The following is a 26,053-nucleotide window of genomic DNA, read 5'->3' on the forward strand; positions in this document are numbered from 1 at the left end:
TGTTATCTAGTGGGCATTGCTGGGCACGGATCGAGGGCTCTGCGCCCGATCCGCGCCCAGCAGTGCTTTCACAAAAGGTGTTGTTGGAAAGGGGAGAATCTCCCCTTTCCAACAACACCTCCCTCGATCACCGGCTTGAAATACAGCCGGAGATCGAGGGGGAGAAAGGTGCAGACTCACCTTTCATTTTTATTGCGGCAGCCCGAAATGGCTGCCGCAGTGAAAATTACTTTCACTGTCACGCCAACGTGAAATTGAAGGTAATCCAGCCCCCTGGCAGTGACAGGGGACCTCCCCCTCACATAGCCCGGAGTTTGGATTACAGTTTTGAGCGATCCCTGCTTTGCAGAGATCGCTCAAAACAATGTGCCAAAAAGGATGAGCTATCTCGTCCTTGGCACTACAGAGGTAATGTCAAGCACGAGATATCTCGTCCTTGGCACTTAAGGGTTTAAACAATAATGGGGTTTAAAATGCCTCACTATGCCTAATATATGAGGTATTTCCCTACCTCAACCAAAATCAAGGGTCTGTTCTGTGTTAAGATGTCCAAGAAAAATGTCCTGTGTCCGAAATCCTATCCTAGCCCTTGCATTCTAAAACTAACACTAGGGTGCTAAGGGTATTGTCTCTGGCTTGAAAAGTGCACAAATGTTCAAGTTCAACACAAAGATATAATCCAACACAAGTTCCAAATTGATAGTGTGCACGGTGCCTGGGAATGGCTCCCTTCCCCAGGTTTCTATCCACCAAAACAAAACTACCAAATAATAAACAAGTTCTTTAAGGCCCAAGAGGATGCCTCTCTCCTCTTGGTGTTACAATCCACCCCAGGGGAAATAACCCCTGTCCCCAAGTCTTTTCCACAAACCCTAACCCAAAACCCCAACGGTATGACTCTTGCTTGGGATTCTCCTTTCAAAGGAACGCACTTTGGGTGCCCAGCACCTGGTATACTCTCCTGCCACGCTTTTTCTTTATTCTGGCATTTCTCGTGTTCAGACAGTTCCAATATTCAGTATTGTTTCTCACCAAAACAGAGTCTCAAACCCACTTTCATTTACTTCCTTTGTTAAATGTCCCAGTGACCCAACCTCCGTGTTCGGGGTCACCCGACTCATGTACCAGGCACTTATCAGTACTTGGTGGAGCTATCAAAGCGCCTTCCTTTACCCGCTCATCGGCTTTCTCAGGCATTCTTCGGAGCTCTCGCTGCAAACACACAGAAGCGCCCAGCCTCCACTTCACAGTCTCACCAGCTTCTTCTGGCGGCTTCCATGTCCTTCGCAGCTCCCGCCTCACTCTTAAGCCCTTCTGCGTGTTCGACCAGTGTAGGCACTGCTTCTCGGTTCCCACGGTCACCAAGAAGGGTCCTCTGCTCTTCCCGCTGCGATCCCAGCTCCTGCAGTCATCCTCTGGCCATCACTCAGTCTGTGGGCTTCTCAGCTTGGCTTCCCCAAATGCATCTAGCCGGTTGCAACTCTGTTACCTTCAGCTGTTCCATCTTTAAACTCTGGTTTCCAGGAAGGGAATTGCTGGAGCCAATCGGCTTCCTCCAAATACTAGACTGCTCCTTCTGATTAAGCTGAGTATTCAGCATTACTCGGCCCCTCTTCCTTGTCAGTCTTTATTATTCTGTTGGTTACAGAATATTGAGGGATACCATAAGCAGGTGTTAAATTGGAACAGCAGGCTTTAAGGATTATTGAAGGGGATGGTTACAAATGCCATTAAGGCATGAGGATTCGAAGCGGCATCCCCAAAAAGGAAAGGGGATACCATGTCTCAGCTGATGATGCCAAGCTTTTCCCCCTGAGGGTCGTCTCCTCCCTCATGTGATCCTCCCTCAAATAGCCACCCCCAGTATCAGGATCAGGTAGCGGCTGCCGTCCCCTGGTCAATTGAGGAGAGGCTACCTCGGGGAAAGGAGTGATGACATCATCATTCATCACAATAGTAAATATGTGAATTATGATTTGAAATCTTAATTCAAGTTGTTGTTTATTAATACATGATTTTTAAATCTTTTGTACTGTATTTATATATATATATATATATTGTAGAATGTTTTCTTTGTGGAAATGTTCGATTTCTGAATAAAGAACGACTAAAAATAGCGATATGGTGGGGGAGAATACGGGATATGGGATATGATGGCAAAGAACAAAAGTGCAGCATTACTGATACATTTCCCCCTTTTCTATGTCTAGACACCTTTTATTTGACTGGAGAATAGCATTTGTATTTTGGACCCTCACTATTGAGAAATGTTTTACTGGTTTGATTTGCATGCAGTACAAGCTGATGTTGTACGATTCTCATGATTTGAATAACAGTGCATTATATGAAATGTGTTACTGTACACTGATTAGAATGGTGCCGTCAGTTTATCCCCGTCAAAATTCTTGGTTGTTTAGTTTCCTGGAAATCAGCTATTACGTATTATGAATATTGTTAGGCAACATTGTGTGTAGTAACCCTGTGTTGAACACCAGCCTTGTCCTCTTGGCAATAGGGAACCCAACCTTTGGTATAGGTATGTACTACACAAGTTGGTAGAGTGACTGAGCAGCCAGACTTCTCTCCAGAGGAGTCAATGTGAGCTGTAGAGGTGCTATTGAAATACCACTTCTACTCAAGGTTTCTTATAAAAATAATTATTTATTAATTTAACTGTCAGTTTTAAAATAAGCCTTCTTCAGAAAGGGCAATATGCAACAATAAAATACACTTAAAAAATGCACTCCTTCAGTTTCAGTTAAGTAAGTAGATACCCTATTGGGATGTCGTACACATACACTTCCTACACCCTGAGGTAACTTCAATTACTAGGACACTGAACATTGATATATCCCTTTTACACTTAAGGCAATACTGGAGTTATGGAAAAAGAAAATAGGTTTGGGAAGGAAACAAAGGTTAACAAGTTCCCTGAACAGGTAAGTACTTTACAATCCCCCAATGAAATATAGGTGAACCCTTTCCCAGCTATACAAGTAACCTATACATGACTTTTTGGAGGGACAGACAAAGACAAAGTCAGAGGGTAAGAAGAGTCTGGCTGTCCTGGCTTGGCTGCATGCAATGTCAATTGAACAAAGTCTAGGGGAGCTGAGGCACTTCTTGAAGATAGCACAAAAGTCTTGCACAATGTTATATAGAGAGTTTGTAGAAAAGAATCACTGTTCGTCCACGAGCTGGGAGGCTTGTGAAAAGTAAAGATGCAAGCAACTTTGCAAGGGGCAGCAAATGCAAGTCTGCAGTGAGAGCAAGCAAGCTACACACAATAAGAGATAAGTAGCCCTAGTTAGACAATACCTTCAGTCTGAGGAAAAGGGTCCAGCTGGCTTCTGTTCCTGTTGTAGTCCTGCAGATCCTGCGTTCCTGGGCCTCAGTCGTGGGGACAAGAGGGAGGACGTCTGGGGACTCCTGCACTACGGTTTGAAGATCGGCCGCAGCACTAGGCTTGCTCCAGATCAGCAGCACTTTGCGGTTTCAGCTACCAGTCAATAGCAGCACTTCGGTTCCTGGAAACCTTGTGGGCTCCCCTTGCTTCTGGGGTCCAGCACTCTGTTGAGGTGGCTCAGGCTTGGGTCATCCTGCTTCGAGGGAGTCCTTAGGATCTTCCTGGAACTCGGGTCTGGCTTAAAGACAATGCACTCATTCCTGGCGTTCCTGTCCCCCGGCATTCAGTTCCAGCAGCAACAAAGAAGTACAACCAGCAGGGAGAGTGGTTCCAGTCAAGTTAGTCATGGGGTCAGTTGGTTCCACTAACCCAAGGGAAGAAGTCGTCCGTTCCGGGCTTCTCCAGTCAATACGAACATTAAAGCTTCAGCAGGGCTTCACCGGTAAAAAACAACAATCCAGGACGGTACAGCAAGTTTCTCTTCCAGTTTCTCCTTCAGGTCCTTCATCCAGTGGTCGACTGCCTTCCTTGCAAAAGACCTCGCCTTTTATGCAGGTTTCTCCCATTCATTTGCAGCCTCGCTGTCACTCACACAGCAGGGCGGCTGTCCTACAAGGACAGCTAGCCAGCCAATCACCTTTGGATGCATTCCTGTATCCAAGGAGACTAAGCACAGGGAGTTTCAGCACCACCCTCGCTTCTTGCCCTGCTAGACACACTGGAGCCAGAGGCGGGATTCACCCGTGAATCCCGCCAAAGACAAAATGAACAAAGGGACCAACCCTGGTTTGGCGTGCAGAGTAAAACCTAAGAAAGACCTCACAAGCAAGAAATAGCAAAAAAAAGACCAGGGCCATTTTTACAAAATGGGCACCCATGGTTGCAATACTGCAGCTGAGGATTCAGCCTGCGGCAAAAACGCACAATGGTAGGAAAATTAAACCACTGCACCAGCCATATATTGTAGTGAGGGTAACATAAAAATGTTACACAAGAAAGTAGACAGAAGGGGATACCACGTATCCCCCAAGCACTCCACATAAGATGGTGGGTAATGGGTCTACAAAGAGAACAATGTAAGTAGAGTCCATTTCACTTTACTACTCTTGGAAACAGTATTTTATCCAAGAGAAGGTATTTAAACCTTAAGATAAATCCAAAGGACTTCTCTGTGACACTGAGGGTGTTGTGTCAATACAAAATGTGATGCCTATGGAGTTTGTCAGACTCCAAAACTAAAGGAAACACGGAGTCCAAATCAGAGGAAAATACGAGAGAATAAGAAAAAGGTCTCACTCACTCCAGGATTGAAAATCAAAAAGTCCCAAAGTCCAGCAGAAGAGCTGGGGGTCTCTAAGGTAGAAGGGAATTAGCACAGAAATGAGAATTCTCCCTAACACTCATCCCCCACTAGACTAAGGGACATGAGGTTTTTATCCACTCCTGGATGAATCTCCTAATTCAGTCAGTCATACTTTCTGGAGAGACCATCAGCATTTTGGTGATTACACCCCGAACTGTGTTCTACAGTGAAATCGAACCGTTAGAGGCTGATTGACCACCTTATAAATTAAGGATTTTCCCCCTTTATCTGCATTAACCATCTCAAGGGTTGGTGGTCTATCGAAATTACAAAAGTAGATCCATACAAGTATGGTCTAAACTTCTTCAGAGACCACACAATGGCAAAACACGTTCAATAATTGCCCACCTTGTCTCACGATCCTTCAGTTTCCTACTGATGAAGCAGATAGGGTGTTTCCTGCCTTTCCCATCCAGCTGACTCAGAACTGCACCTATCCCTGTATTAGAAGCATCTGTCTGTACAATAAAAGATTGGTTGTAGTCCGGAGCTCTCAAGACTGTAGCTTGACAAAAGGGCTTTCTTAAATCCTTCAAAGGCTTGAGTGCACTCATCATTCCACCTGACCTTCTTGGGGAATTTGGGTGAGGAGATCACATTCAAGGGAGAAGCTATGGTCCCATAGTTCTCAATGAAGTTCCTAGAATACCCAGTGAGACCTAGAAAGGCTTTCACTTGGGTTTGAGTAGTAGGGGTGGCCCAGTCTTGTACAGCTTGTACTTTGCTAGGCAATGGCCTTATTTTACCTTGTCCTACCTCATGTCCAAGGTAGACCACTTTGCTCTGACCAATTTGACATTTATTAGCCTTTATGGTCAGATGGGCCTGTTAAAGAGCCTGCAAAACATATCCAAGGTTGTCAAGATGCTCTTACCAAGTGGGGCTGAACACTGCAATGTCATCCATGTATACCATGCAGAGGTCCTCCATCCCATTCAGAACTTAATTCACCTTCCTCTGGAATGTAGCAGGTGCATTTTTGAGTCCAGAAGGCATAACCTTAAACGTGTAGAGGCCTCCTGGGATAGAAAATGTGGTTTTCTCCTTGGCATGGTCCGTCAGGGCTATTTGCCAATAGCCTGAGGTTAGGTTAAATGTTCTGAGGAACTTGGCTGAACCAAGTTTGTCCAGCAGCTCATCTGTCCTAGGTTAAGGATGGGCATCAGGTGCAATGACTGCATTAAGAGCTCTACAGTCCAGACAGAATCTCAATTACTTGGATCCTGCCTTTGGTACTAGTACAGCTGGACTAGTACAGATGGACTTGTAGCTGGCTCTATTACCTCAAGATTATTATTATTATTTTTATTTATTTTTTATTTTTATTGGTTTAAATCCAAACCTTTAAAATGTTACACAACAGAACAAAACAACAATTAACATCTTAATATTATGCCCCCGCTGTCCTCCTCCATTCCCACGTCCCCAGGCATGGACTATGGCTCCTCTCCTGGTTGCGGTTTTTCACATTGTTCAGTCAACCTTTATTTTACTTAACTTCATTGCCAAGAAGTACTTCAGTTGAATTTTTTTTATCCTCTCCTCAATTACGGCCAAAAATGAAGTCAGGGGCATAATTAGTTTCATGTCCAAACCGTTCCACATTCTCTGCCACCAATCCTCCGCACACAATGACTGATGGTTAACGTACCACTGGCCCAGATGAATCGATCTTTCATTCTTTAAGGTCGGGCAGAATAGCACAAGGTGCTTGAGGGATTCCAGCTCATTGCTACGGATGCGACAAGTGAGATTTAGACCAACATCCCCCGCCCAATGACTGGTGAGATCTTTCGTTTTAAATGCGTTCAACCGGAATAACGAGAATAATCTATGGGCTTTCGAATTTGGGAAGCGATTCATATAAGGTTGCAGCACATTGTAGCCTCTCACTTCAGCGGGAGCATCTTTCATCGCACTGGCAGTAAGGCGCTCACTACATGTGTTAATCCAATCAGTACGCCAAATCTTCACTTTAGCTGCTGTCGGGTTTGAATGAAGAGTTTTCAAGCTGATGTTATAGATTATTAGTAGATCTTCACATCGTTTCCCCCATTGAGAGAATATCTGAGCCTCTAGCACAAGCGTTGTGGAGAATCTTAAATTGGAAAATTCCCTCCTCTGCTCTGGATTTCCGGGACAAGGATAGTTGGTTCCAGCAGATACTGGCATGCATCGATACCAGAGTAAGTTTGTACCTTATGCATGCTGTCGAGATTCCTATTGGTAGGCTTAGAGCCTTGGACCAGAACATGTGTTCCAATGATGCCCAATGTGTCGGCGGGCAACCAAAGGCATTTTCAGCGCCGTATGCCAAAATCGGGACCACTTTCTGTTCATAAAAGTTTCTCAACGGTCGCATTGAAAAACGCCCATATTTTTTGTGTATTACAAGACCCTGACATGCCAACTGACCACATTTCCTCTTGGAATCAGTCACCCAAGGTTCATCACAAATGCTAGAGTTCAGAATCATACCCAGGTATTTTACGGTTTTTGAAGTGCAAAGGTCAACTTGATCTAATGACCACACGTGTTTTGAGAACCTTTGTTTTTGGCGCGTTCTTAAGTTCTCAAACACCAATATTTCAGTCTTTGCTGGGTTTATCTTCAAGCTATTCATGCTGACGTAATTTTGTACCGCGTCAAGTTTGCGTTGAAGGCCGATCGGAGTTTGATCTAGGATTACCAGATCATCGGCGTACAACAACCAACTTATCGGCGATGAGTTACGCTTCGGTGGAAAAGCCCTCACAGATTGGATTGCTTCGCCGATATCAAAAATGAAGAGACTAAAGATTGCAGCTGCCAACGGGCATCCTTGTTTCACCCCTTTGTGTGTCTTGATTTGGGCAGACAGGGAGCCTGATTGATCGAGACGAATCGAAATTGAAGTGTCTGTGTGTAGTTCTTTAATTGCCGCAAGTATGTCTGCGGGACAACCCCACGCTTCCAATTTATGCCGCAACGCTTCCCGATTAATCATATCAAATGCCATGGAAAAGTCAACAAAGGCTACATACACTTTTGTGTTTGTTCGCAGGGCTTCCATTTTCAGTAGGTTTAAGATTAGCAGGTTCAGTGAACACCCCACTAATTTCACGAAACCTGCCTGTCTTTCGTCCCCTTTTTTTGCTGTTTGGGCCCAGTTAGTCAATTTAATTTGCAGCAAAGATGCATAAAGCTTGCCTAGGACGTCAAGCAGGGCCACTGGACGATATTTTTTCGGTGAGGCTCTATTCCCTTCCTTAAAAATTGCCACTATTATCCCTGACTTTCATGATGTTGGCACTTGTTTTTGCGAGTTGATTCTTGCAAAAAGATCGAAGCACAAGTCAGCACAAAGATCAGGGAACTGTTTGATCATAAAGTTTGACAGTCCATTAGGACCCGGGGCCCTTGAATTTCTTGTTCTCATTATTCCCTCTCGGATGTCATTCTTTGAAAAATTTAGGTTCCAAGTTGGTTGGTTAATTGTGGGCAAGATCAGAGCAAGATTTTTGTGGTATAGCGCCGTGAAGTGATGGACCCACTCAGTTTCAGTCACCAGGCATACTTGTATTGCCTCTTGCCGGGTTTCCATGCAATTTATAGTTCGCCAGAACTCACCGCTGTTCTTGTTTGATGCTTTTAATCCAGTTTTTGTAACGCTGTTTGGTTACTTTATTTCTTGATGTCATTTCATCTTTTGGTCCTTGATTATTTTTCCGGATTTCAGCTCTCATCGATCTTTTGCGTTGCATCACCATTAAATCAAAACAATGTTTTTTCCGGAATTAACGTTTTTTCATTCTATTGTTTTTGTCACAATCTATGTACCTTTCTATTCCAAAGGTTTGGTGTTCACAGTCCCTACTGCAGATATCAGATAAACAACAAGACAACACTAACCTGGTCCAGTAGAATTTCGTAGAGAAGAATGGAAAGCTCACCTAACCCCCTCTCCCCGCGCCGGAGAAACCCAGGTCGAGGAGGGGAAGTCAGGGAAACCCTCGTGGGGGAAAAAACCCTGTTGTTTCAAGAACTGAAAGGAAGCGATGGGCGAGTCTTGATTCCCAGGAGTGACTTCGGGAGTTGGACTTGCGATCGCGAACTATCCTGAAGAGAGAAACCAGATGGTGTTTAGAAAAGGGAGAGGTTTGCTGCAGTAGGACTCTGGTGAGCGATATACCTTTAAATCTGAATGTCTGTTGAGAGGGTGTAAGACGGCTTGCACGAAGGTTGTATTCTGTTCAGCGCGTGGTAAAAAGTAACTCCCTGTCCTTGCAGAAGAGACTGAAGAATGGAGAAAGATTAGTTTTGGAATGAATGAAAGTATGTTGTATGCTGGGGGAGGGTACGGAACTATACGTACTGCAGAGTGTAGAATCAATGCCTTCGGTGTAAGTGTATGGAGAGCTGGTAGGGAAGAGGACCACGGGTAGAGGAGTCTAATAGTGAGAAAAGGGAGAGACGGTTGAAAGATTACAGACAAGCTGAGTATTCGAAGGGTAAAGAGAGCAATCCTTGAATTACGAACTCACGGAGCGTGGCCTCTGAAAGCAGTAGCAACGCGCTGGACCGAAGACGCCGCCGAAGGAAATCCATTCTGCGAGGTTGGGGGCGGAGTCATCCGACACTGTCGGATTCGGAAGGCTGGAGCGCTGCTTTTCCTTGCTACCGCCATGTTGGAGGGGGTAGAGGCGATGCATGAAATTCGTCTCCTCCACCTGTGCCAGAAAGTCCACGTGAGCCGCCCCGTAGAGGGAGTGGACGTGACAGTATGCCCCCTCCGAAGGGCGACGAAACCCGGTTTACAAGGATGTAGGCGGTAAAACCTGCTAACCAAACGGGGAGCATGAACCGCTGAGGCGGGTTCCCAAGAACGTTCCGCCTGAGAATATCCCTTCCAGTCTATAAGAAACTGTAGCACCCCTCTTCTATAGCGTGAATCACAGATCGAGGAGACTTCGTATTCTGGTCCTTCACTTGTCAGGACCAGAGGGGGAGTTCCCTTCTTGGACACATGGAATCGGGATTGTACGTCAGGCTTCAACTGAGAAACATGAAATGTAGGGTGTATGCGTTTCCAAGAAAAAGGGTGACGTAACTTGAAAGCAGCCAGGCCTTTATTTTCAAGAACCAAAAAGGGTCCAAAGTATCTCGGCGATAATTTTGAAGGTTTCAAACTCTTGGGGAGATATTTACTCGACAACCAGACCTTGTCACCAACTTGAATGGAAGGCGTGGGACTCCGATGTTTGTCGGCTTGTATCTTATAGCGTTCATGAGCATCCTTTAGAGCTACCTGTGCATTTCGATGTCCTTGTTGAATGGAGGTGATTAACCCGTCTAAATCCGGAAAGGAAGTGTCCGTGGGAACAGTCGATGGGTACACCTCTGGATGAAATCCAAATGTACTAAACAAAGGACTAACTCGTATGGTGGAATGAATCGCATTATTATAGGCAAATTCTGCTATAGGCAGTAAAGCCTTCCAATTGTCTTGTAAAGCTGATATATAACATCTTAGATATGCTTCCAGGGTTTGATTTAAACGTTCAGTCTGGCCGTTGGTCTGAGGGTGGTATCCTGAACTGAGCGCCCTTGAGATCCCTAGTAAACAACAAACATGTTTCCAGTACTGTGACGTGTATTGTGGTCCTCGATCCGAGATAATGACCTCTGGTAGTCCGTGGAGTGAAAAAATGCGTTCCACGAATACCCTGGCCATAACAGGTGCAGATGGAACAGATGGGAGAGGGACGAAATGCGCCAATTTGGTCAAAGAGTCTATCGTCACCATCATGGTATAACAACCCTCTGACCTTGGTAAATCCACGATAAAGTCTGTTGATATTATTTGCCAAGGTTTCGTAGGAATTTGGGTTAGGATAAGTTTGCCAGTAGGAGAAATCCTTGGGGTCTTGATTTGTAGACACACCGGACAAGACGCGACATAGTCCATTACATCCTTGCGAAGTGTCGGCCACCAGAAGTGTCGCTGAATTTGTTCTGTAGTATTGAGAGTACCTCTATGCCCGGCTGCTTTGGAGTCATGACACATTTTAAGTACCTCTAATTGTAGTTCTTGATCGGGAAGGTACATCTTGTCTTCTCTGAAAAGAAGACCCCGATCAGCAGTAAGTCCTAGATCTCGCAGGGTATCGTCCTGATCCAAGTCTAGATTCCTCGTCCTTTGTGCTACCTTTTGAAGAAAAGAATGGACAACAGGCACTGTGACTAGGTTGGGAAACATAGGTTCAGGCTGAAAGGGAGCTCCTTTTAGTGGATTACTGCGGGATAAAGCATCCGCTTTGAGATTAGTCTTGCCCGGTATGAAGGTGAATGTAACCCGAAAGGGTGAAAAAAAATGCGCCCATCTAGCTTGTCTACTATTGTTAGTTTTGGCATATTGCAGTGCTCGGAGGTTGTGATGGTCGGTTCTTATTTCAATAGGAAATAATGCTCCCAAAAGCAAATGACGCCATTCTTCAAAAGCCCTCTTGATCGCGAGCAACTCTTTCTCGAGAACCGTGTAATTTACTTCTGCCGGGGACAGAGTCTTCGATAGGTAAGCAATGGGTCTTTCGAACCCCCTGGCGTCCGGTTGTAACAGAACCGCTCCAATACACTGGTCTGAAGCATCTGATTCCACTATGAATCTGTGAAGCTGATCCGGCATTGCCAAGATAGGAGCTCTAGTAAATAAGGCTTTTAGCTCCTGAAAGGATTCCTGAGTTTCACTTGTCCACCGAAACACAACCCCTTTCTTTAGCAGATGAGTGATGGGATGGGTGAGGGTAGAAAAATGAGGAATGAAGCGCCTGTAGAAATTCGCGAAGCCAAGAAATCGCTGTATTTCTTTAACTGACTTGGGGGCTGGCCAATCAAGGATAGCTGACACCTTTAAGGGGTCCATGGAGACTCCTTGATCGGACAGAATATACTCTAGATATGCCACTTGGTCTTTATGGAATTCGCATTTCTCTAATTTACAAAAGAGATGGTTCTTCTGTAGTCTGTGTAAGACTTCTTTAACATGAATGACATGGTCTGCAAGAGTGGATGAAAATACCAAAATGTCATCTAAATAGACAATGACAAAATGTAGGGCTATATCTGCAAAAATGTGGTCCATAAACCTTTGGAATATTGCCGGGGCATTGGCTAATCCAAATGGCATTACACTATATTGGAAATGACCAAATGGTGTCCGAAAGGCGGTCTTCCATTCGTCCCCTTTTCTTATGCGGATGAGGTGATAAGCACCGCGTAGATCTAGTTTAGTGTAGAGTCTAGCTCCTCTAAGCGCTTCCAAAATATCCGGGATAAGCGGCATGGGATACTTGTCCGGCACTGTGATCTTATTTAATCCTCTGAAGTCAATGCAGGGACGTAACTCGGTGGTGTTTTTCTTTGGAATAAAGAAGAGTGACGCCGCTGCAGGAGAGGTGGATTCCGTGATTAAGCCATTTTCTAGATTTGTCTTCAGATATTCTTTCAGTGCCTCTTTTTCCTTGGCGGACAATATGTACATGCGGCCAAAGGGAAGAGGACTATTCGGAATCAGATCGATACAACAGTCATCTCTGCGGTGAGGTGGTAATTCGGTGAATTCTGTTTTTGCAAAGACCTGGTGGAATTCCTGATATTCCTGAGGAAGAGTGTTTACTTCGTTAAGAATCTTATTTGTGACACAAAAAGACTCCTGAGAGTGCTTGTTCTTGGAGGTGGAGGCGACTAAGTTATGGCAGTTGTGAACACAATGTTCTGACCCCATAAAAAGAGTTCCAGCTCTCCAGTTAATAAAGGGGTTGTGAAATCTCAGCCATGGCAATCCTAAGATTACAGGATAATGTGCAGTCTTGATTAAATCTAATTTCAGGATCTCTTGATGTGCCGCTATAGTCATCGTGAGAGGAGAGGTTTGGTCTTTTATGGGACCGGAAGTAAGAGGGCTACCGTCCACACTCTCAACTGGGATCATTAATGCCTTGGGTACTTTTGGAATCCCCTGTTTAGTAGCAAAGGTGTCATCTAAAAAATTTCCTGCGGCTCCGCTATCGATAAGTGCGGGCACGTTTTCCAATCTTGTGCTACCCCAGGCTAGCGTAACTTCAAGTACTATCATCTGATTTTCTGTGGATAAATCTTGTTGAACCCTGGGAATGCTTTGAAGGGAACTAGTAACTCTGGAACCCTGCACCGTCGTTCCCCTTACGGTCGGGCGCTGGCGTTTCCCGCCTTCCTAGGGGGAGTATGGGGACATTCCTTAACCAAGTGAGAGCTCTCTCCACAATACATACAAAGACCCTGAGTACGCCTTCTGGTACGTTCACCCACAGATAAAGGACCTCTAGTATTGCCTATTTGCATCGGCTCCTCGGAAGGAACTGGTCTAATAGGAGACAGGGTACCTTCGGTGGTTTGTCTGCTCTTTCCTTTTCTTCTTTCCTTCTGTCTTTCTTGCAGTCGATAGTCTAACTGCATAACCAGTGAGATGTATTCCGCCATGTTATGTGGACGTGGGGCTCGGGACACCTCGTCCTTTAAATCCTCAGAAAGTCCTCTTCGGAATATGGTCATCAAAGCTTCATCGGCCCATGCCGTGTCAGAAGCAAGTTGCTTAAAGCGTGTGATATAGGAAAGGAGATCCTGACTACCCTGTTTACAATCCAATAACTTTTCCTGTGAGGCAATGGTTATCTCCTGTCTCCCAAACATACTCTTTATGCTGTTACAAAAAGCAGGGTAGGAATCAAGTATGGGATTGTTACTGGTAACCAAAGGAGTGGCCCAAGCTAACGCAGCCCCTGACATTTGGGCAATCATATGGCCCACCTTGTCTCTATCTGTCGGGAAAAAGGCTGCCTTAAAGGCGAACTGTACAGAACAGGACTCAAGAAATTCCTTGACTGCATTACCATCGAAACGTCCTGTGGGTAATGGGCCAGGAGGTACTTCTGAGCTATGGGCTGCTCGACCCACCTGTTGCTTCAAGCTGGTATTCTCTAGCTTCAATAGCTGTACCTCGGATGACAGGGACTGAACCGCTGCCATTAATTGTTGTATTTGTTGTTCCATAATGGATCCTCTGATTCTGTCAATAAAGACTGTGAGGCCGGTAAATAATTGAAAAATTTCAGGCGTTGCTAACTGTCACAATCTATGTACCTTTCTATTCCAAAGGTTTGGTGTTCACAGTCCCTACTGCAGATATCAGATAAACAACAAGACAACACTAACCTGGTCCAGTAGAATTTCGTAGAGAAGAATGGAAAGCTCACCTAACCCCCTCTCCCCGCGCCGGAGAAACCCAGGTCGAGGAGGGGAAGTCAGGGAAACCCTCGTGGGGGAAAAAACCCTGTTGTTTCAGGAACTGAAAGGAAGCGATGGGCGAGTCTTGATTCCCAGGAGTGACTTCGGGAGTTGGACTTGCGATCGCGAACTATCCTGAAGAGAGAAACCAGATGGTGTTTAGAAAAGGGAGAGGTTGCTGCAGTAGGACTCTGGTGAGCGATATACCTTTAAACCTGAATGTCTGTTGAGGGGGTGTAAGACGGCTTGCACGAAGGTTGTATTCTGTTCAGCGCGTGGTAAAAAGTAACTCCCTGTCCTTGCAGAAGAGACTGAAGAATGGAGAAAGATTAGTTTTGGAATGAATGAAAGTATGTTGTATGCTGGGGGAGGGTACGGAACTATACGTACTGCAGAGTGTAGAATCAATGCCTTCGGTGTAAGTGTATGGAGAGCTGGTAGGGAAGAGGACCACGGGTAGAGGAGTCTAATAGTGAGAAAAGGGAGAGACGGTTGAAAGATTACAGACAAGCTGAGTATTCGAAGGGTAAAGAGAGCAATCCTTGAATTACGAACTCACGGAGCGTGGCCTCTGAAAGCAGTAGCAACGCGCTGGACCGAAGACGCCGCCGAAGGAAATCCATTCTGCGAGGTTGGGGGCGGAGTCATCCGACACTGTCGGATTCGGAAGGCTGGAGCGCTGCTTTTCCTTGCTACCGCCATGTTGGAGGGGGTAGAGGCGATGCATGAAATTCGTCTCCTCCACCTGTGCCAGAAAGTCCACGTGAGCCGCCCCCTAGAGGGAGCGGACGTGACAGTTTTTGCTTTTAAATTGCGCCAATATAGGCGCAGATTCAATCTCTTCCGGTATCAACTTAAATTGGGAGCATATGTTGACCACCTCGTGTTCTTCTCGTCTTACACGTAGGCGATTAGATTCTACCAAAACTTTTGAGCCCCATTTTTGCTTTCGACGCCTTTTATGTCGTGAAGTTTTAATACAAGCATTTCATAGTCACTATTGTCCATTGCACGAATATTCAAGGTTTTTATTCTCGCATGCATCGTATCAGAAACAAAGATATAGTCGATGATCGAACAGTGGCTTTCGCGCTGCCACGTGGGCTTCGCCGGTATGTCTCCTTGGGTGCGGCCATTTAACATTGACAAACCTCTTGCGTTCATTTCATCTGACCAGGTTTTAGCTAAGTGACCTTTATCAACACTCTGTGGTTTAAAAAAGTCAATATTTAAATCGCCACAGAGTATCAGGCTAGTTCCACTGGATGACTCGAGCAGATTGTCAATAATGGTGGAAACCTGATCGATGAAAGGATAAGACCCGGTCCATCGATGGTTCCAATATACGTTAATTATGTGGATCACATCATACACCATCGGTTTATCCATGAGTTTTCTTATCTCACAAACTTGAATGTAGGGCGTGTAGTTTTTAGAATTTGTCAACCGGTATCCTGAAGACCGTTTGATCATCGTTAACAGCCCTGCTAACAGCCGCCCCTTGTCAGCTTTAATAGCTGGATTCAAAGCACATTCGAATTCAGAGAACACTGGCAAATCGCACAACCAAGTTTCTTGCAGACATGTCAGGTGTAAGTCTTGAAGCCAATCGTTGTTTAAAAGATGAGTGAATCCGCACGTGTTCCATGATGCAAAGGAACATTCCTGAGCCGCGCTAGGCTTTGAACATTAGCTGTGCTTTTTGGCATTCAAGGCTGAGGCCAGCCAATTCCCTTCTTGCGTTGGTTCATTTACTTTTAGGCTGCTTAGTATCATTGCCGCAGGGTTGACTGCTGACACGCCATTAATTATGGTTATTTTGATTTTTGCCAATCGGGCTAGTTCTAGCTGCCTCCACCTGCTCAACGGCCACTGTACTTTGAAGTGTGGGTACACAATGTCGATCATTACGGATTAAGCCACTCTGACCACGCTGCTCCTGCTGAATCTGATCGATTGCTTTGATGCTTTGCGAGGATTCCAGAGATTATGACTTTTCCTTTTGCATATGCCATGGGACACCTATTCCATCATTCTTCACTATTTTGTTACACCTTTCCGGTTCCATTACTTTGTAGGTATCAAAGCCCAACAATGGCAGCTCTTCATCTGCATCTAGAATTACATTGGCAATTATACTAGAGTTTACATGCAGAATCACCTTGTCGGTGCACAACTCATCTGGGAATTCTACAATTTTCAGATCTTTCGAATCTAAAGATCGGAGCCGAGGTATGTGATGAAGCAATCTTAACACGTTTGTTCTGTTCAGGATTAATTTATCGCCACCTGCCAACCTCTCCAGCATTATTTTAAACAAAGGAGTCATCTCGAGGGATCTGGCTGTTTCCTGCCGGTTCTCTGTCTTCTGTTTTTTTTTTAGATGTTTCGACCTGGTGGTGGTCAAATTTCTGCGGTATGGGTAGAGAGGCAACGGAGGCCGTCGGCGCCGGCAGTTCATTTCTTTTTGTGAAGTTCGCCCCGTTCACCAAACGTTGGCCAGCTCCACCAAAGTCCTGATGCCTCCTCGATCGCTCTGTCTCAGTCTTTCCCATTTCGCTTGTAGCGTAATGAACTCGGGGCTCCTCGGTTCCAAATCTCCGACCCATACTTCTCCATCAAGAGGCACCAACTCACATAACCTCTCGTTGTTCTCTTGTGTTATGATAGAGGGTAAAATCTGGATCGATTGAGGCGTGTTTCTTTTGGGGTGTGAGGGCTCTTTTTCCAAATTCTTGGGCTCGCTGCATGGTTTTGAGACTATTGACAATGGAGCACTTTTTTGAGAGCTTGGAGCAACGAGCAGAACTTTCACAGGTTCAACACTCTCTAGCTCCGATTCTTCATAAGTTGATAAATCCATTAAATCTTTGTGAATTGCCAATTCTTCTTCACTTGGCAAATTTTCTACGGATATCGTCTTATTTCCCACTGTTTATGGTTGACCCACTGAGTTCTCTTTAATTGTGTCTGCTAGTTTCAGACTAGAAGTGATTGCTTTGTCTACCAGTTGGAACATGTTAAGGTTACGTAGGAATTTTCGTGCTCCTTTTTGATTAGTTTTTTCGTGCTAGTAAATTCTTTTGCTTTTTCGCATCCATGTTAGCTTTAGTTTGAGCTTCTACATCTTGACTTCCAAAGATAGGAAATAGCCCTGCGGAGTTACTGATAACAGTGGGTCCTTCATTCATCCCAACCACCTGGTCCACCTCTTTCACCGGAGGAAGTGAACCAGATGCCTTTTGAGTATCCAATAAGGCAGGATTAGATGCATTTTGGGCTTGCCGGAATGCCGTGTTAAACGACATTTCCAATAAGGTAGACTGCCCATCGCTTTCGCTCTGTGGCTAGCTGAGGTTAATCAGATTTTCTACCTCGGTTACAGCCTGCGGCGAGGCGAAATTAAGCCCCGATATAAGTGAGGCATTCCCTTCCGCTACAAGGCTTTCTGATGGCATGACAAACTGATTCATGGGTTGCGCTGGCTGCACTTGGCAGGCAGCCTTCTTGGCCCTCTTAACGGAATTGGATGGAACTTTTACGGAACATGGCTGCTCGGAGGTTGTCATATCTATCATGTAGCCGCCGCTACCCAGCTCCTCTCCTCTTTGAGCTGTCAGAGATTTATGAAAAAGAGACAGCTTCTTTCACAACCCCTGCGAACAATTTTTTATCAAGCGTGTCATTCCGTTTAACATCGTTTACTGTATCTATGCCCGCCAATTTTTTTTGATTTAGTTCTTCTTGTTCGGACTTTTGTGCGCTGTGCGATACTTCCCAATGCATCACTTTTGAGTTCATCATAGCTAGTAAAGTTGTAACGTCCTTCACATTTTCATTTAGGGTTTCGTACAACTTAGTGAATGGCGTTAAAGAAATTGCCATTGCAGATGTTAGGGCTATTAGAAGCTCGTTTGCAGGTACGTGTACACATGGGGCAGGACATTCCCCCGTTTTTCTCTCTCCTGTGGTTCACGAGCTGCTCGTGTAAACCGTGCCCTTTCACGCCGAATTTTTGGAAATGGGTGCTTGTTAGGGAGAATTCTCTGTTTAGGCTGAATTTCCCTACCTAGTGAGTCCCCCAGCGGCTTTGCTGGATTTCTGGGGTTTCTTTTTTTTTCTCCTGCCAAGAGTGAGACTCTTTTACCCTCACTCTTGGACATGTTGAAGTGTGTTTTCTTGGTTAAACCTTGTGTTGAATGGGCTATGGGGTCTTTTACTCCATAGGGCCTCATGTGTTTTTGTGATGTGGGTTACACAGCACCCTCTGTGCCGTGACCCAGGGGTGTCCTAGGGACTCCCCAACATAGACTCCATACCCTGGGACTGACTACTGTCTCCCAGGGCATGTAAAGTCACCAAAGACTTTGCTAGTCTTGAATCCTGAACAGAACCAGTACAAACCATCATATTGTGGACGTACTGGCTGGGGCAATTCGATTGCCCCAGGGTCTGTTAGTCGAGGGGGCACGTCTCCGTCCCTCCTGATCGAGTTTTGGCTGGTGGCAGTGGAAACTACTTTTTATATTCGACCGCGAATATTTCCCTATGGGATTTCCCATTGTTTTAGGCTAACACATTTAATTATTTATTTACGGTAGCCTTAAACATACCGCCGGTTTATATATTTATTATTATAACTCCGGTTGGGACTTTTTGCCAAAACTTGATTCTAAAATGGCGTTGGCGTTCGCCTCTGTAACTCTGACCCAAAGTGGAGCCCTTTGTCCCACTTTTGGCGGGCTTCTCCACAGAAGCCCTCCAAAGTGGTGCCACTCTGTCTGGGGTACTTAGGAGGGGTGGAGGGGGATTTAGGCACCCTGGACTGAGTTACCTTGGTAACTCCAGTCGCACTCCGTCCTGATTGGCCCCAGTGGTGAGCCGGCCGGCTCACCACTTAGCATGTTTGAGTGACAGCTAGGCTGGGTGAATGGGGGTTTGCTGCATAAAAGCAGGGCTTTGGGGACTGGAACTTCAGAAGTCGCCACAGGACCAAGAATCCGACGAGGGAAGAGCTGAGCCGACCTGCTTCGACGACACCACCCGGTGGAGCCCTGCTGAACCGTCTCACCACTTTTCCCGACGACCGAGGAGAACTCTTAACGGAGTGGCTCCTTCCCTTGACTGGTGGGGACAACCAGTTTTCGCCTTCTTTTCGCTTCTCGAGGTATCTCGTGGCCGCCTTGCCAGTGCCAAGCACCCCGGCAACCGGAACCCCACCACTTTTACCCCAACCACGAAAGTCGGTACAACCCTTTAACCGGAGGACTTCGCGGCTGGTTTCTTCCCGGGCAGTGTAACGACCTTCTTCTTCTGCTCTTCAGCGAGAACTTCTTCTCCCCTGACCGACGTCGAGCCTTGCTGCCACTGCCTGGAACAACTGCCACCGCTGGAGGACCCTTTCCGCTTAAGGTACCGTGTTCCGCCTGGCTTCCCTTGCCACCGACTGTACGGGGTAGATTTAGCCCCCGGCTTTCGAACCTGGGAGTGCCTGGAACACCCTGGCTAAACTTTCTAAGCCACTCTAACCTCTTTCTAACTCTTTGCAAGACTTTGAATCCCTAATAACAGTGTGATCTTGGGCATGTTTTCGCTCCGGCTACTCTAAGAGTGGGCCCTGCCTAGTGACTTTTGCTCACCTGTGACTTTGTGCTTCTTTGAGCCTATTGCAAGTGTTCTGGACCTTAGAGTGGTGTGTTTAACCCCTTTCTGTTTCTTTTTTTATCCCTTCCTTGAACCTACTAGAGTGTCATCTAACGTTAAGCACTCACCTCTGTTTTAATTATGTGGTGTTAACTTAGAGTTGGCTAGATAGGAGTAAGGGTGGAAACTGCTTTCATTATAACTGTGTTTGAAGTGTTTTTACTATACTTTGCTAGAGTGTCTTCAACTTATGTGTTCTTAAAAATAAATAACTATATACTTTTGAAACCAAGCTCTGGTCAGTGTTTGCTTGTGCTATTGTGTCTGAGTACATATGGTGTATACTTTACATACTGCCTAACTCTTCTTGAGGGAAGTCTGACTGCTCAGCCACAGCTACCAGGTAAATCTGGGTGGTGCAGACTGCTACCAAGTGGGTTTACTGCTATACCTGTAGTCTTAAATCTTTTGCAGTGTTCCCCAAGGGAACTGCACAGGTTTCTGCCTAACAGTGCTCAATGAACGAGTCTCTTGTGGTGGAGTCGTCTGCCGAGTCTTCACCATTTGAAGAATGGCTTACTTGGATTTGAGGACTCATCCTAGGTGTGAGTAGTACATTACCATGCGAAGGAAATCTTTTCTGGGAGTCTGCCACGTTGCCATTATGTGACAGTACTGACTCATCCGAAGATACAGTCACTCCCGCTTTGGGTCTTTTATAGTTGCCAGATCCCCATATGTCTCGATTTACATCAGTGATGTTAACGCAGTTCCTTTTCTGGGGAGCTTTGGGCATCATCTCCTGCACCGGGGAGGATGCCGCAATCCGTTTACTTGAGCAGGATTTATTTAAGTTGATCAAGTTTTGTAAAACCGAGGATACCACCTCTAAGGAGTTTCTTTTATCAAGGTAGGGTGGGCCATCATCGCTACCCCTCTGCGCACTTCCTATTTGTGATTCAAAAGCGGGTGCTTCAAAGTGAGTGACCATTAAGATTTCCTCATGGGTCAGGGTTTTCGGTATGGATGGAGCCATGTCATATTGATCTCTATTTAAAATTCCAATCAAGGTCGTATTTCCACCTCCAATAGCATCGGGAATTGCACTTACTTCTGATTTGGCTTCAGAATCAGCAGTGTTTCTTCCATCAGGCACTGCTTTCCGCCTCCGTGCAGACTCGGAAGGGGCGCGAACGCGGCTGACCAAACGCGCCTCCGCCACGTCCAGCAGGCGCTGCGCTGCCTCGGCGTCTCCAGAAGCGACGTCACACCCACACGCCGAATCAGCTACCCGACTCCGCCCGCCAGCGTCATCAGGAGCTTCCTTGGCCGCAGACTGCAATCCCGATTCCGGCGGCCCCACCACAGCCTCAACGCGAGTGGGGGCCGCAGCAAACATCGGCATACCCGCCGCTCGCCGTCCACCCACCGTCCCCAGGGCAGCACACGGCTCGTCCTCTCCTGCCGGTAAATCAAGATCAAAGGCGATGACCGGATTGAAGATTGTACAGTTCAGACAAGTTATGCTTTGAGTCGAGTGCTGACTCTTTGCCTCTACTTGCTTAGTACTAATAGACACAGGAGTTAGATGAGGTATTTCAGGGTGGGCGGGAACGGGAGGTACAACTGCGTCTGGATTAGGGGTGTAACCCCCTTCATTTTGCAAAGAATGAAATACATCATCTGGCATCACTACGGCTTGATCTTCAGATAATTCGGTATTTTCCGACACTGATCGACAGGAAAAGTATTGACTCACCTGTTTTTGATGAGCGCGTTATGCAGGGAGATCCTCTAGATTGGCCATACGTTTTAATTGAGCTCTGGTCCTTAAAGTTAGATTTGATGGGTCCATCATCTGAGATACGCCCACTCACCAAACAGCCAAACAGTGAAGTCCTCAGCCCTTTAGTCCTCAGGGCTTAACACTGCAAGGGCGGTAGAGGCGGCCTTTAGTACCTGGTGACCTGGTCAGGTGACTTGGTCAGTTGGACAGTTGTTAAAGGTACAGGGACACGCACCTCACTCTCTCCTTCTCTTTCTCCACGTGATAAAGTCTCTCGCCACAGCCAAACAGTGAAGTCCTCAGCCCTTTAGTCCTCATTATTATTCCTCTTCCTCCTCCTCCTCCTCCTACTCCTCCTCTAGAAACATAAGCTAGTTAGTGTGATAGACCCTAGGGGCCTCCTTGGGATTGCCCAAGTCAACTAAATAATTGCCCACAACCTTGAAGGGTCCAATCCATTTGTCCTGTAAGGCCCTCTGCCTTCGAAGTACCATAAGTAGAACAAGCGGGTCTCGAGTAAACTCCACCATGTTGGCCTTCTGGTCATGCCAATGTTTGACCAGAGCCAAGCCTGACCTGCTTTCACGTTATCAGAAGCTTCTGTCACCATTAGTGCCATTCTCCTACGGAGACCTAGCACATAGTCATTGACCCTCACTGGCTTGAGGGAAGTAGCACTCTCCAACACTTCCTTGATTAGGGTCAAAGGACCTGTTAGGCAGAATCCCGTGCAGTGCCCTTAGGGACCACTACACACAATTAAGACTATAGGTGGCAATACAAGTTTTACCTTTGGTACAAGCCCGTACTACTATGTCAGAGTGGTAGCAGTGGCAGAGCAGCCAGGCTTATCTCAAGAGCAGTAGCAGAGATTACACAAAGGGACCACAATTACTGTCACTCAAGCAAACACTGACTCAAGGTTTCAGGTAGAAAAATATAAGAACATTTATTTTTAAACCATTCGTTATAAACACAACACTTCTATTAAACGTAAACACAAACCACACGTTAAATATACTACAACTAACCAATTCACTTTGTACAGTATGTCTCAAGGTAAGTACCCTGTGTTTGAATGAACTGGTGTTATGAACAAAACACGTTACCGTGAATACAATTGCGATCACTTTTTGACAGTTCGTTCTACTAAATAAACGCGTATCCGTGACATGAAATGCTACCGGGGCAAAAACACACTTAGCACTTGAGATACCCAGAGGGAGTTGGGGGCAAAAATCACAGGCAATATTTTGGTTAGGCAGACAGAATCGAGAAACTCAGAGACAAGAGTTCAAAAGTCAAAGGGCCAGAGCCTGGGTCAAGTGACACCGGGGGCCTGTTGCCGAAGATCGCACAGTCAGATAGTTCACGATTCAACGTAGCCAAGAGTACTTCGATATTGTCAATGTTCGGAAGCAAAAGTTATAAGAAGGAGGGAAGACAAGGGCAAGCCTTGGAAATGAAGAAAAGGGGTTCACCCACTTTCCTCAGGCAGAACACAGTACCTTATTCCAATGGTGCAGCTGGTGCCCTGGCAGTTGTTCCTGTTCGTTTCCCGCAGACCCACGGTTCCTGGAGCTTCGTTTGGGAAGGACGACGTCTGAAGGGGGTCGGCACCACACAGGGATGAAGCCTGCAGCAGCGACAACAAATAAAAGGTGCTCTCCTTAAAAACAGGAGAGGCTCTTCAAATGGCTATCCGGACCACTACAGCTGTGTGCAGCGATTTCGACCAAGGAAGAGGATCCTCTGGCTGTGGAAGATGAGCTTGTTATCCCCACCAGGCTCAAGGGAAGAAGACTCCGGACTGGATCTCCTCTTAGTCGTTGAAGGGTAGATAGCTCAGGACTGCAGCAGGGCTTCACAGGGACGGGATAGTTGCAGCAGCCGTCATTCTCTCCGCTTCTCTTCGGTTCCTTGTAGTTCCAGTGGCGACTCTCTGACTTCTAGCCCAAGAGACCTGCCTTTTATGCGCAAAACCCCCATTCACACAGCCTGGCTGTCAATCACCCAGCAGGAGGGTTTTCCAGCCCGGACAATCACCTCAGCCAATCATGGCAAAGTGCGACTTGGGTTTCCTAGGGAACCCTGTGCAGGGGGTGACTACACCCCTTCCTCACATTCAGCCCACCTAGACACCCAGGCGCCTCGTGAAGGGCTTCTGAGCAGAAGCCCACCAAAAGACGGTGAACAAAGAAGGCGAACCTAGTTTGCCGTGCAAAGTAAAACACAAGAAGGACTTTAACAAAAAGAAATGGCGAATAAACCCAACCGGAGCCAAAAGAAAGATGATTTGGTCCAGCGGGTTTATGTTCGAGGCTAATATAATAGCCAAGAACAATACCACGTTTATCTAATATGATCGCGGTAGGAAAGCTAGGGTAGATACCACTGCCACCAGCCAAGTCTAAATGTTAAAAGAGCAAAACAATGCTCTAGGAGGTACAGATAAAAAGGCATACGAATTGACCCTTTCGAGTACTCCATGGAAGATGGGGCGTACTGGATCTGTGGTAGATTGACTAATTAAAGTTAATGGCAACTTTACCCTTTTCTGGGGGGACTGTAGTTAGCCTCCGAAATGGAGCCGGGGGAAGTCTCAAAGACAACCCTGTGCCACGTCACTGAAGGTGCTGGGTGACACACAGAAAGAAGGGGGCTACTGAAGTGGTGTACTTCAAAGTCCACAATCATAAAAACATGGAAAATCCACATGGAAAACATAGGTAAGAGGGGGGGAAAAGCTCAGACTCTTACCAAGTGGAAAACAATAAACTCCAGCAAAGCTGCTTGGGCACTCACTAGGTGAGGGAAATTAGCCATAAATGAGAATTCTCCCTAACAGGACCTCTAACCAGTTGACCATAGAGCAGCTCAAAGGGGCTGAAATCAACCCCTTCCTTAGGGACTTCTCTATAAGCAAAGAGAAGGCATGGCAATAGAAGGTCCCACTTTCTTCAAAGGGGTTCCTCTAAAGCACCTATCATGCTCTTCACAGTTCTGGGTATGGTAGGCTGTTGAGAACCTGTAGGTCACTCCACAGTTTGTCGACATGGTCTGCATGTAGTGGGACATAAAATGTGACCTACTTAGGAAAACCAACCCTGGTAAAAATACCAACAAGGGCCTTAGCCACTGCCTGAGCAGTAACAGTCCTCAGGGTATCTGGTAGCATGGTCTACCACAATCAATATAAATCGGTTGCCTGAAGAAGATGGAGGGTCTAGGGGACCAACAATGTCAATCCCCACCCTCTCAAAAGGAACTCCCACCACTGGGTGAGGCACCAAGGGTGCCACGTTCTTGGCTCCACTCTTGCCAGATGTCTGACAAGTGTGACTGCTCCTACAGAATCTATCTACATCAGACCCCGTCTTGGCCCAGTAGAAATACAGAGATATCCTTTCTTTCGTCTTCTTTAAACTCAAGTGATCAGCCAGAGGGATCTCATGGGCTAACTGTAGAAACTGGTGTCTCACCACCTGGGGCACTACAAGTCTTCTGTAGTCTCCTGGGGGTAGACTCAATAGGTTCACTGTAGAGGAGGCCATCCTCCCAGTAAAGCCCATGCTTCCCGGGCTATTGCCCTTCCAGCTGGGAAGCTGCCTGTTGACGGAGACCTTCAAGAGTAGGACACTCCCTTTGATCTCTGCTGAAGTCTGCGCTAGAGGGTCCACCTTCTGCAGGTAAAGTTTGCAGTTCAGGATGGTCTTTAGGTTACAGATCTCCCAACATAGGGGAGGTTCTCCTCCAGCTCTGTTTCACCAGTTACTGACTCTTCTGAGTTTAGTTCATTCTTCCACTCAGCCTCAGCTGGGGGAGGGGTCACTGGGGTGACCTTGGACTGTCCTCTCGGGGATGTCCTTGTCCTTAGGAAGAAAGAAGGGTATGATGCCTAAACCTGTTCTGAGACTTTGGGTTTCCCCTTTGTCTCTTTCTTTGCCGTGAATTAGAAGGGTGTCCTTCCTGTAGACTGGCGGTTATAGGCACCTCTAACTTCCCACTGAGAGTCATCCAAAGTTGCCTCTCTGGCCAATCTTGTTTCTCCTGCTTCCCTTTACTTGGAGGCCTGGGGGTGCTTGATACAACCCCAAGAGTCTTTAAGTCATTCCAGAACAGGACTCTCCCACTTACCTCATTTTGTACACAGGCAGGTATTCTAACAGTCATATTGTTGCACTGGATGAAAGCTGGCAGTATTGGAACCATTTGGATTGGGCCTCCTGCAAGCTTAGTGGGACCTTTGGGTGCCTTAGCCACATGCTGTCATGATGCCTACCCCCGGGGACCCAGACCAAGTCCAGCAACCCCGGAAGCAGGCATCAAGTTACCCAAAGCAAGCCCAACAACCCCCGCTAGGGGCTATTTGGGTGCAGTCTTGGCGCCAGGCTCATAGATTAAAACGTACCTGATGCAGATCATGCTGCAAACTTACCTAATGCAGACCATGCTGCAAGAGCTCCAAGCCAAACGAGGCTTGGAAGGGACTATTTTACCTAGGGACTATGTTTTACTCAGGTGGGGCTTTGGAGGAATACTTACCTGGGACTAC

Source organism: Ambystoma mexicanum, chromosome 4p (genome assembly GCF_040938575.1).
Source record: "Ambystoma mexicanum isolate Mex_15411 chromosome 4p, UKY_AmexF1_1, whole genome shotgun sequence".
Lineage (NCBI taxonomy): Eukaryota > Metazoa > Chordata > Amphibia > Caudata > Ambystomatidae > Ambystoma > Ambystoma mexicanum.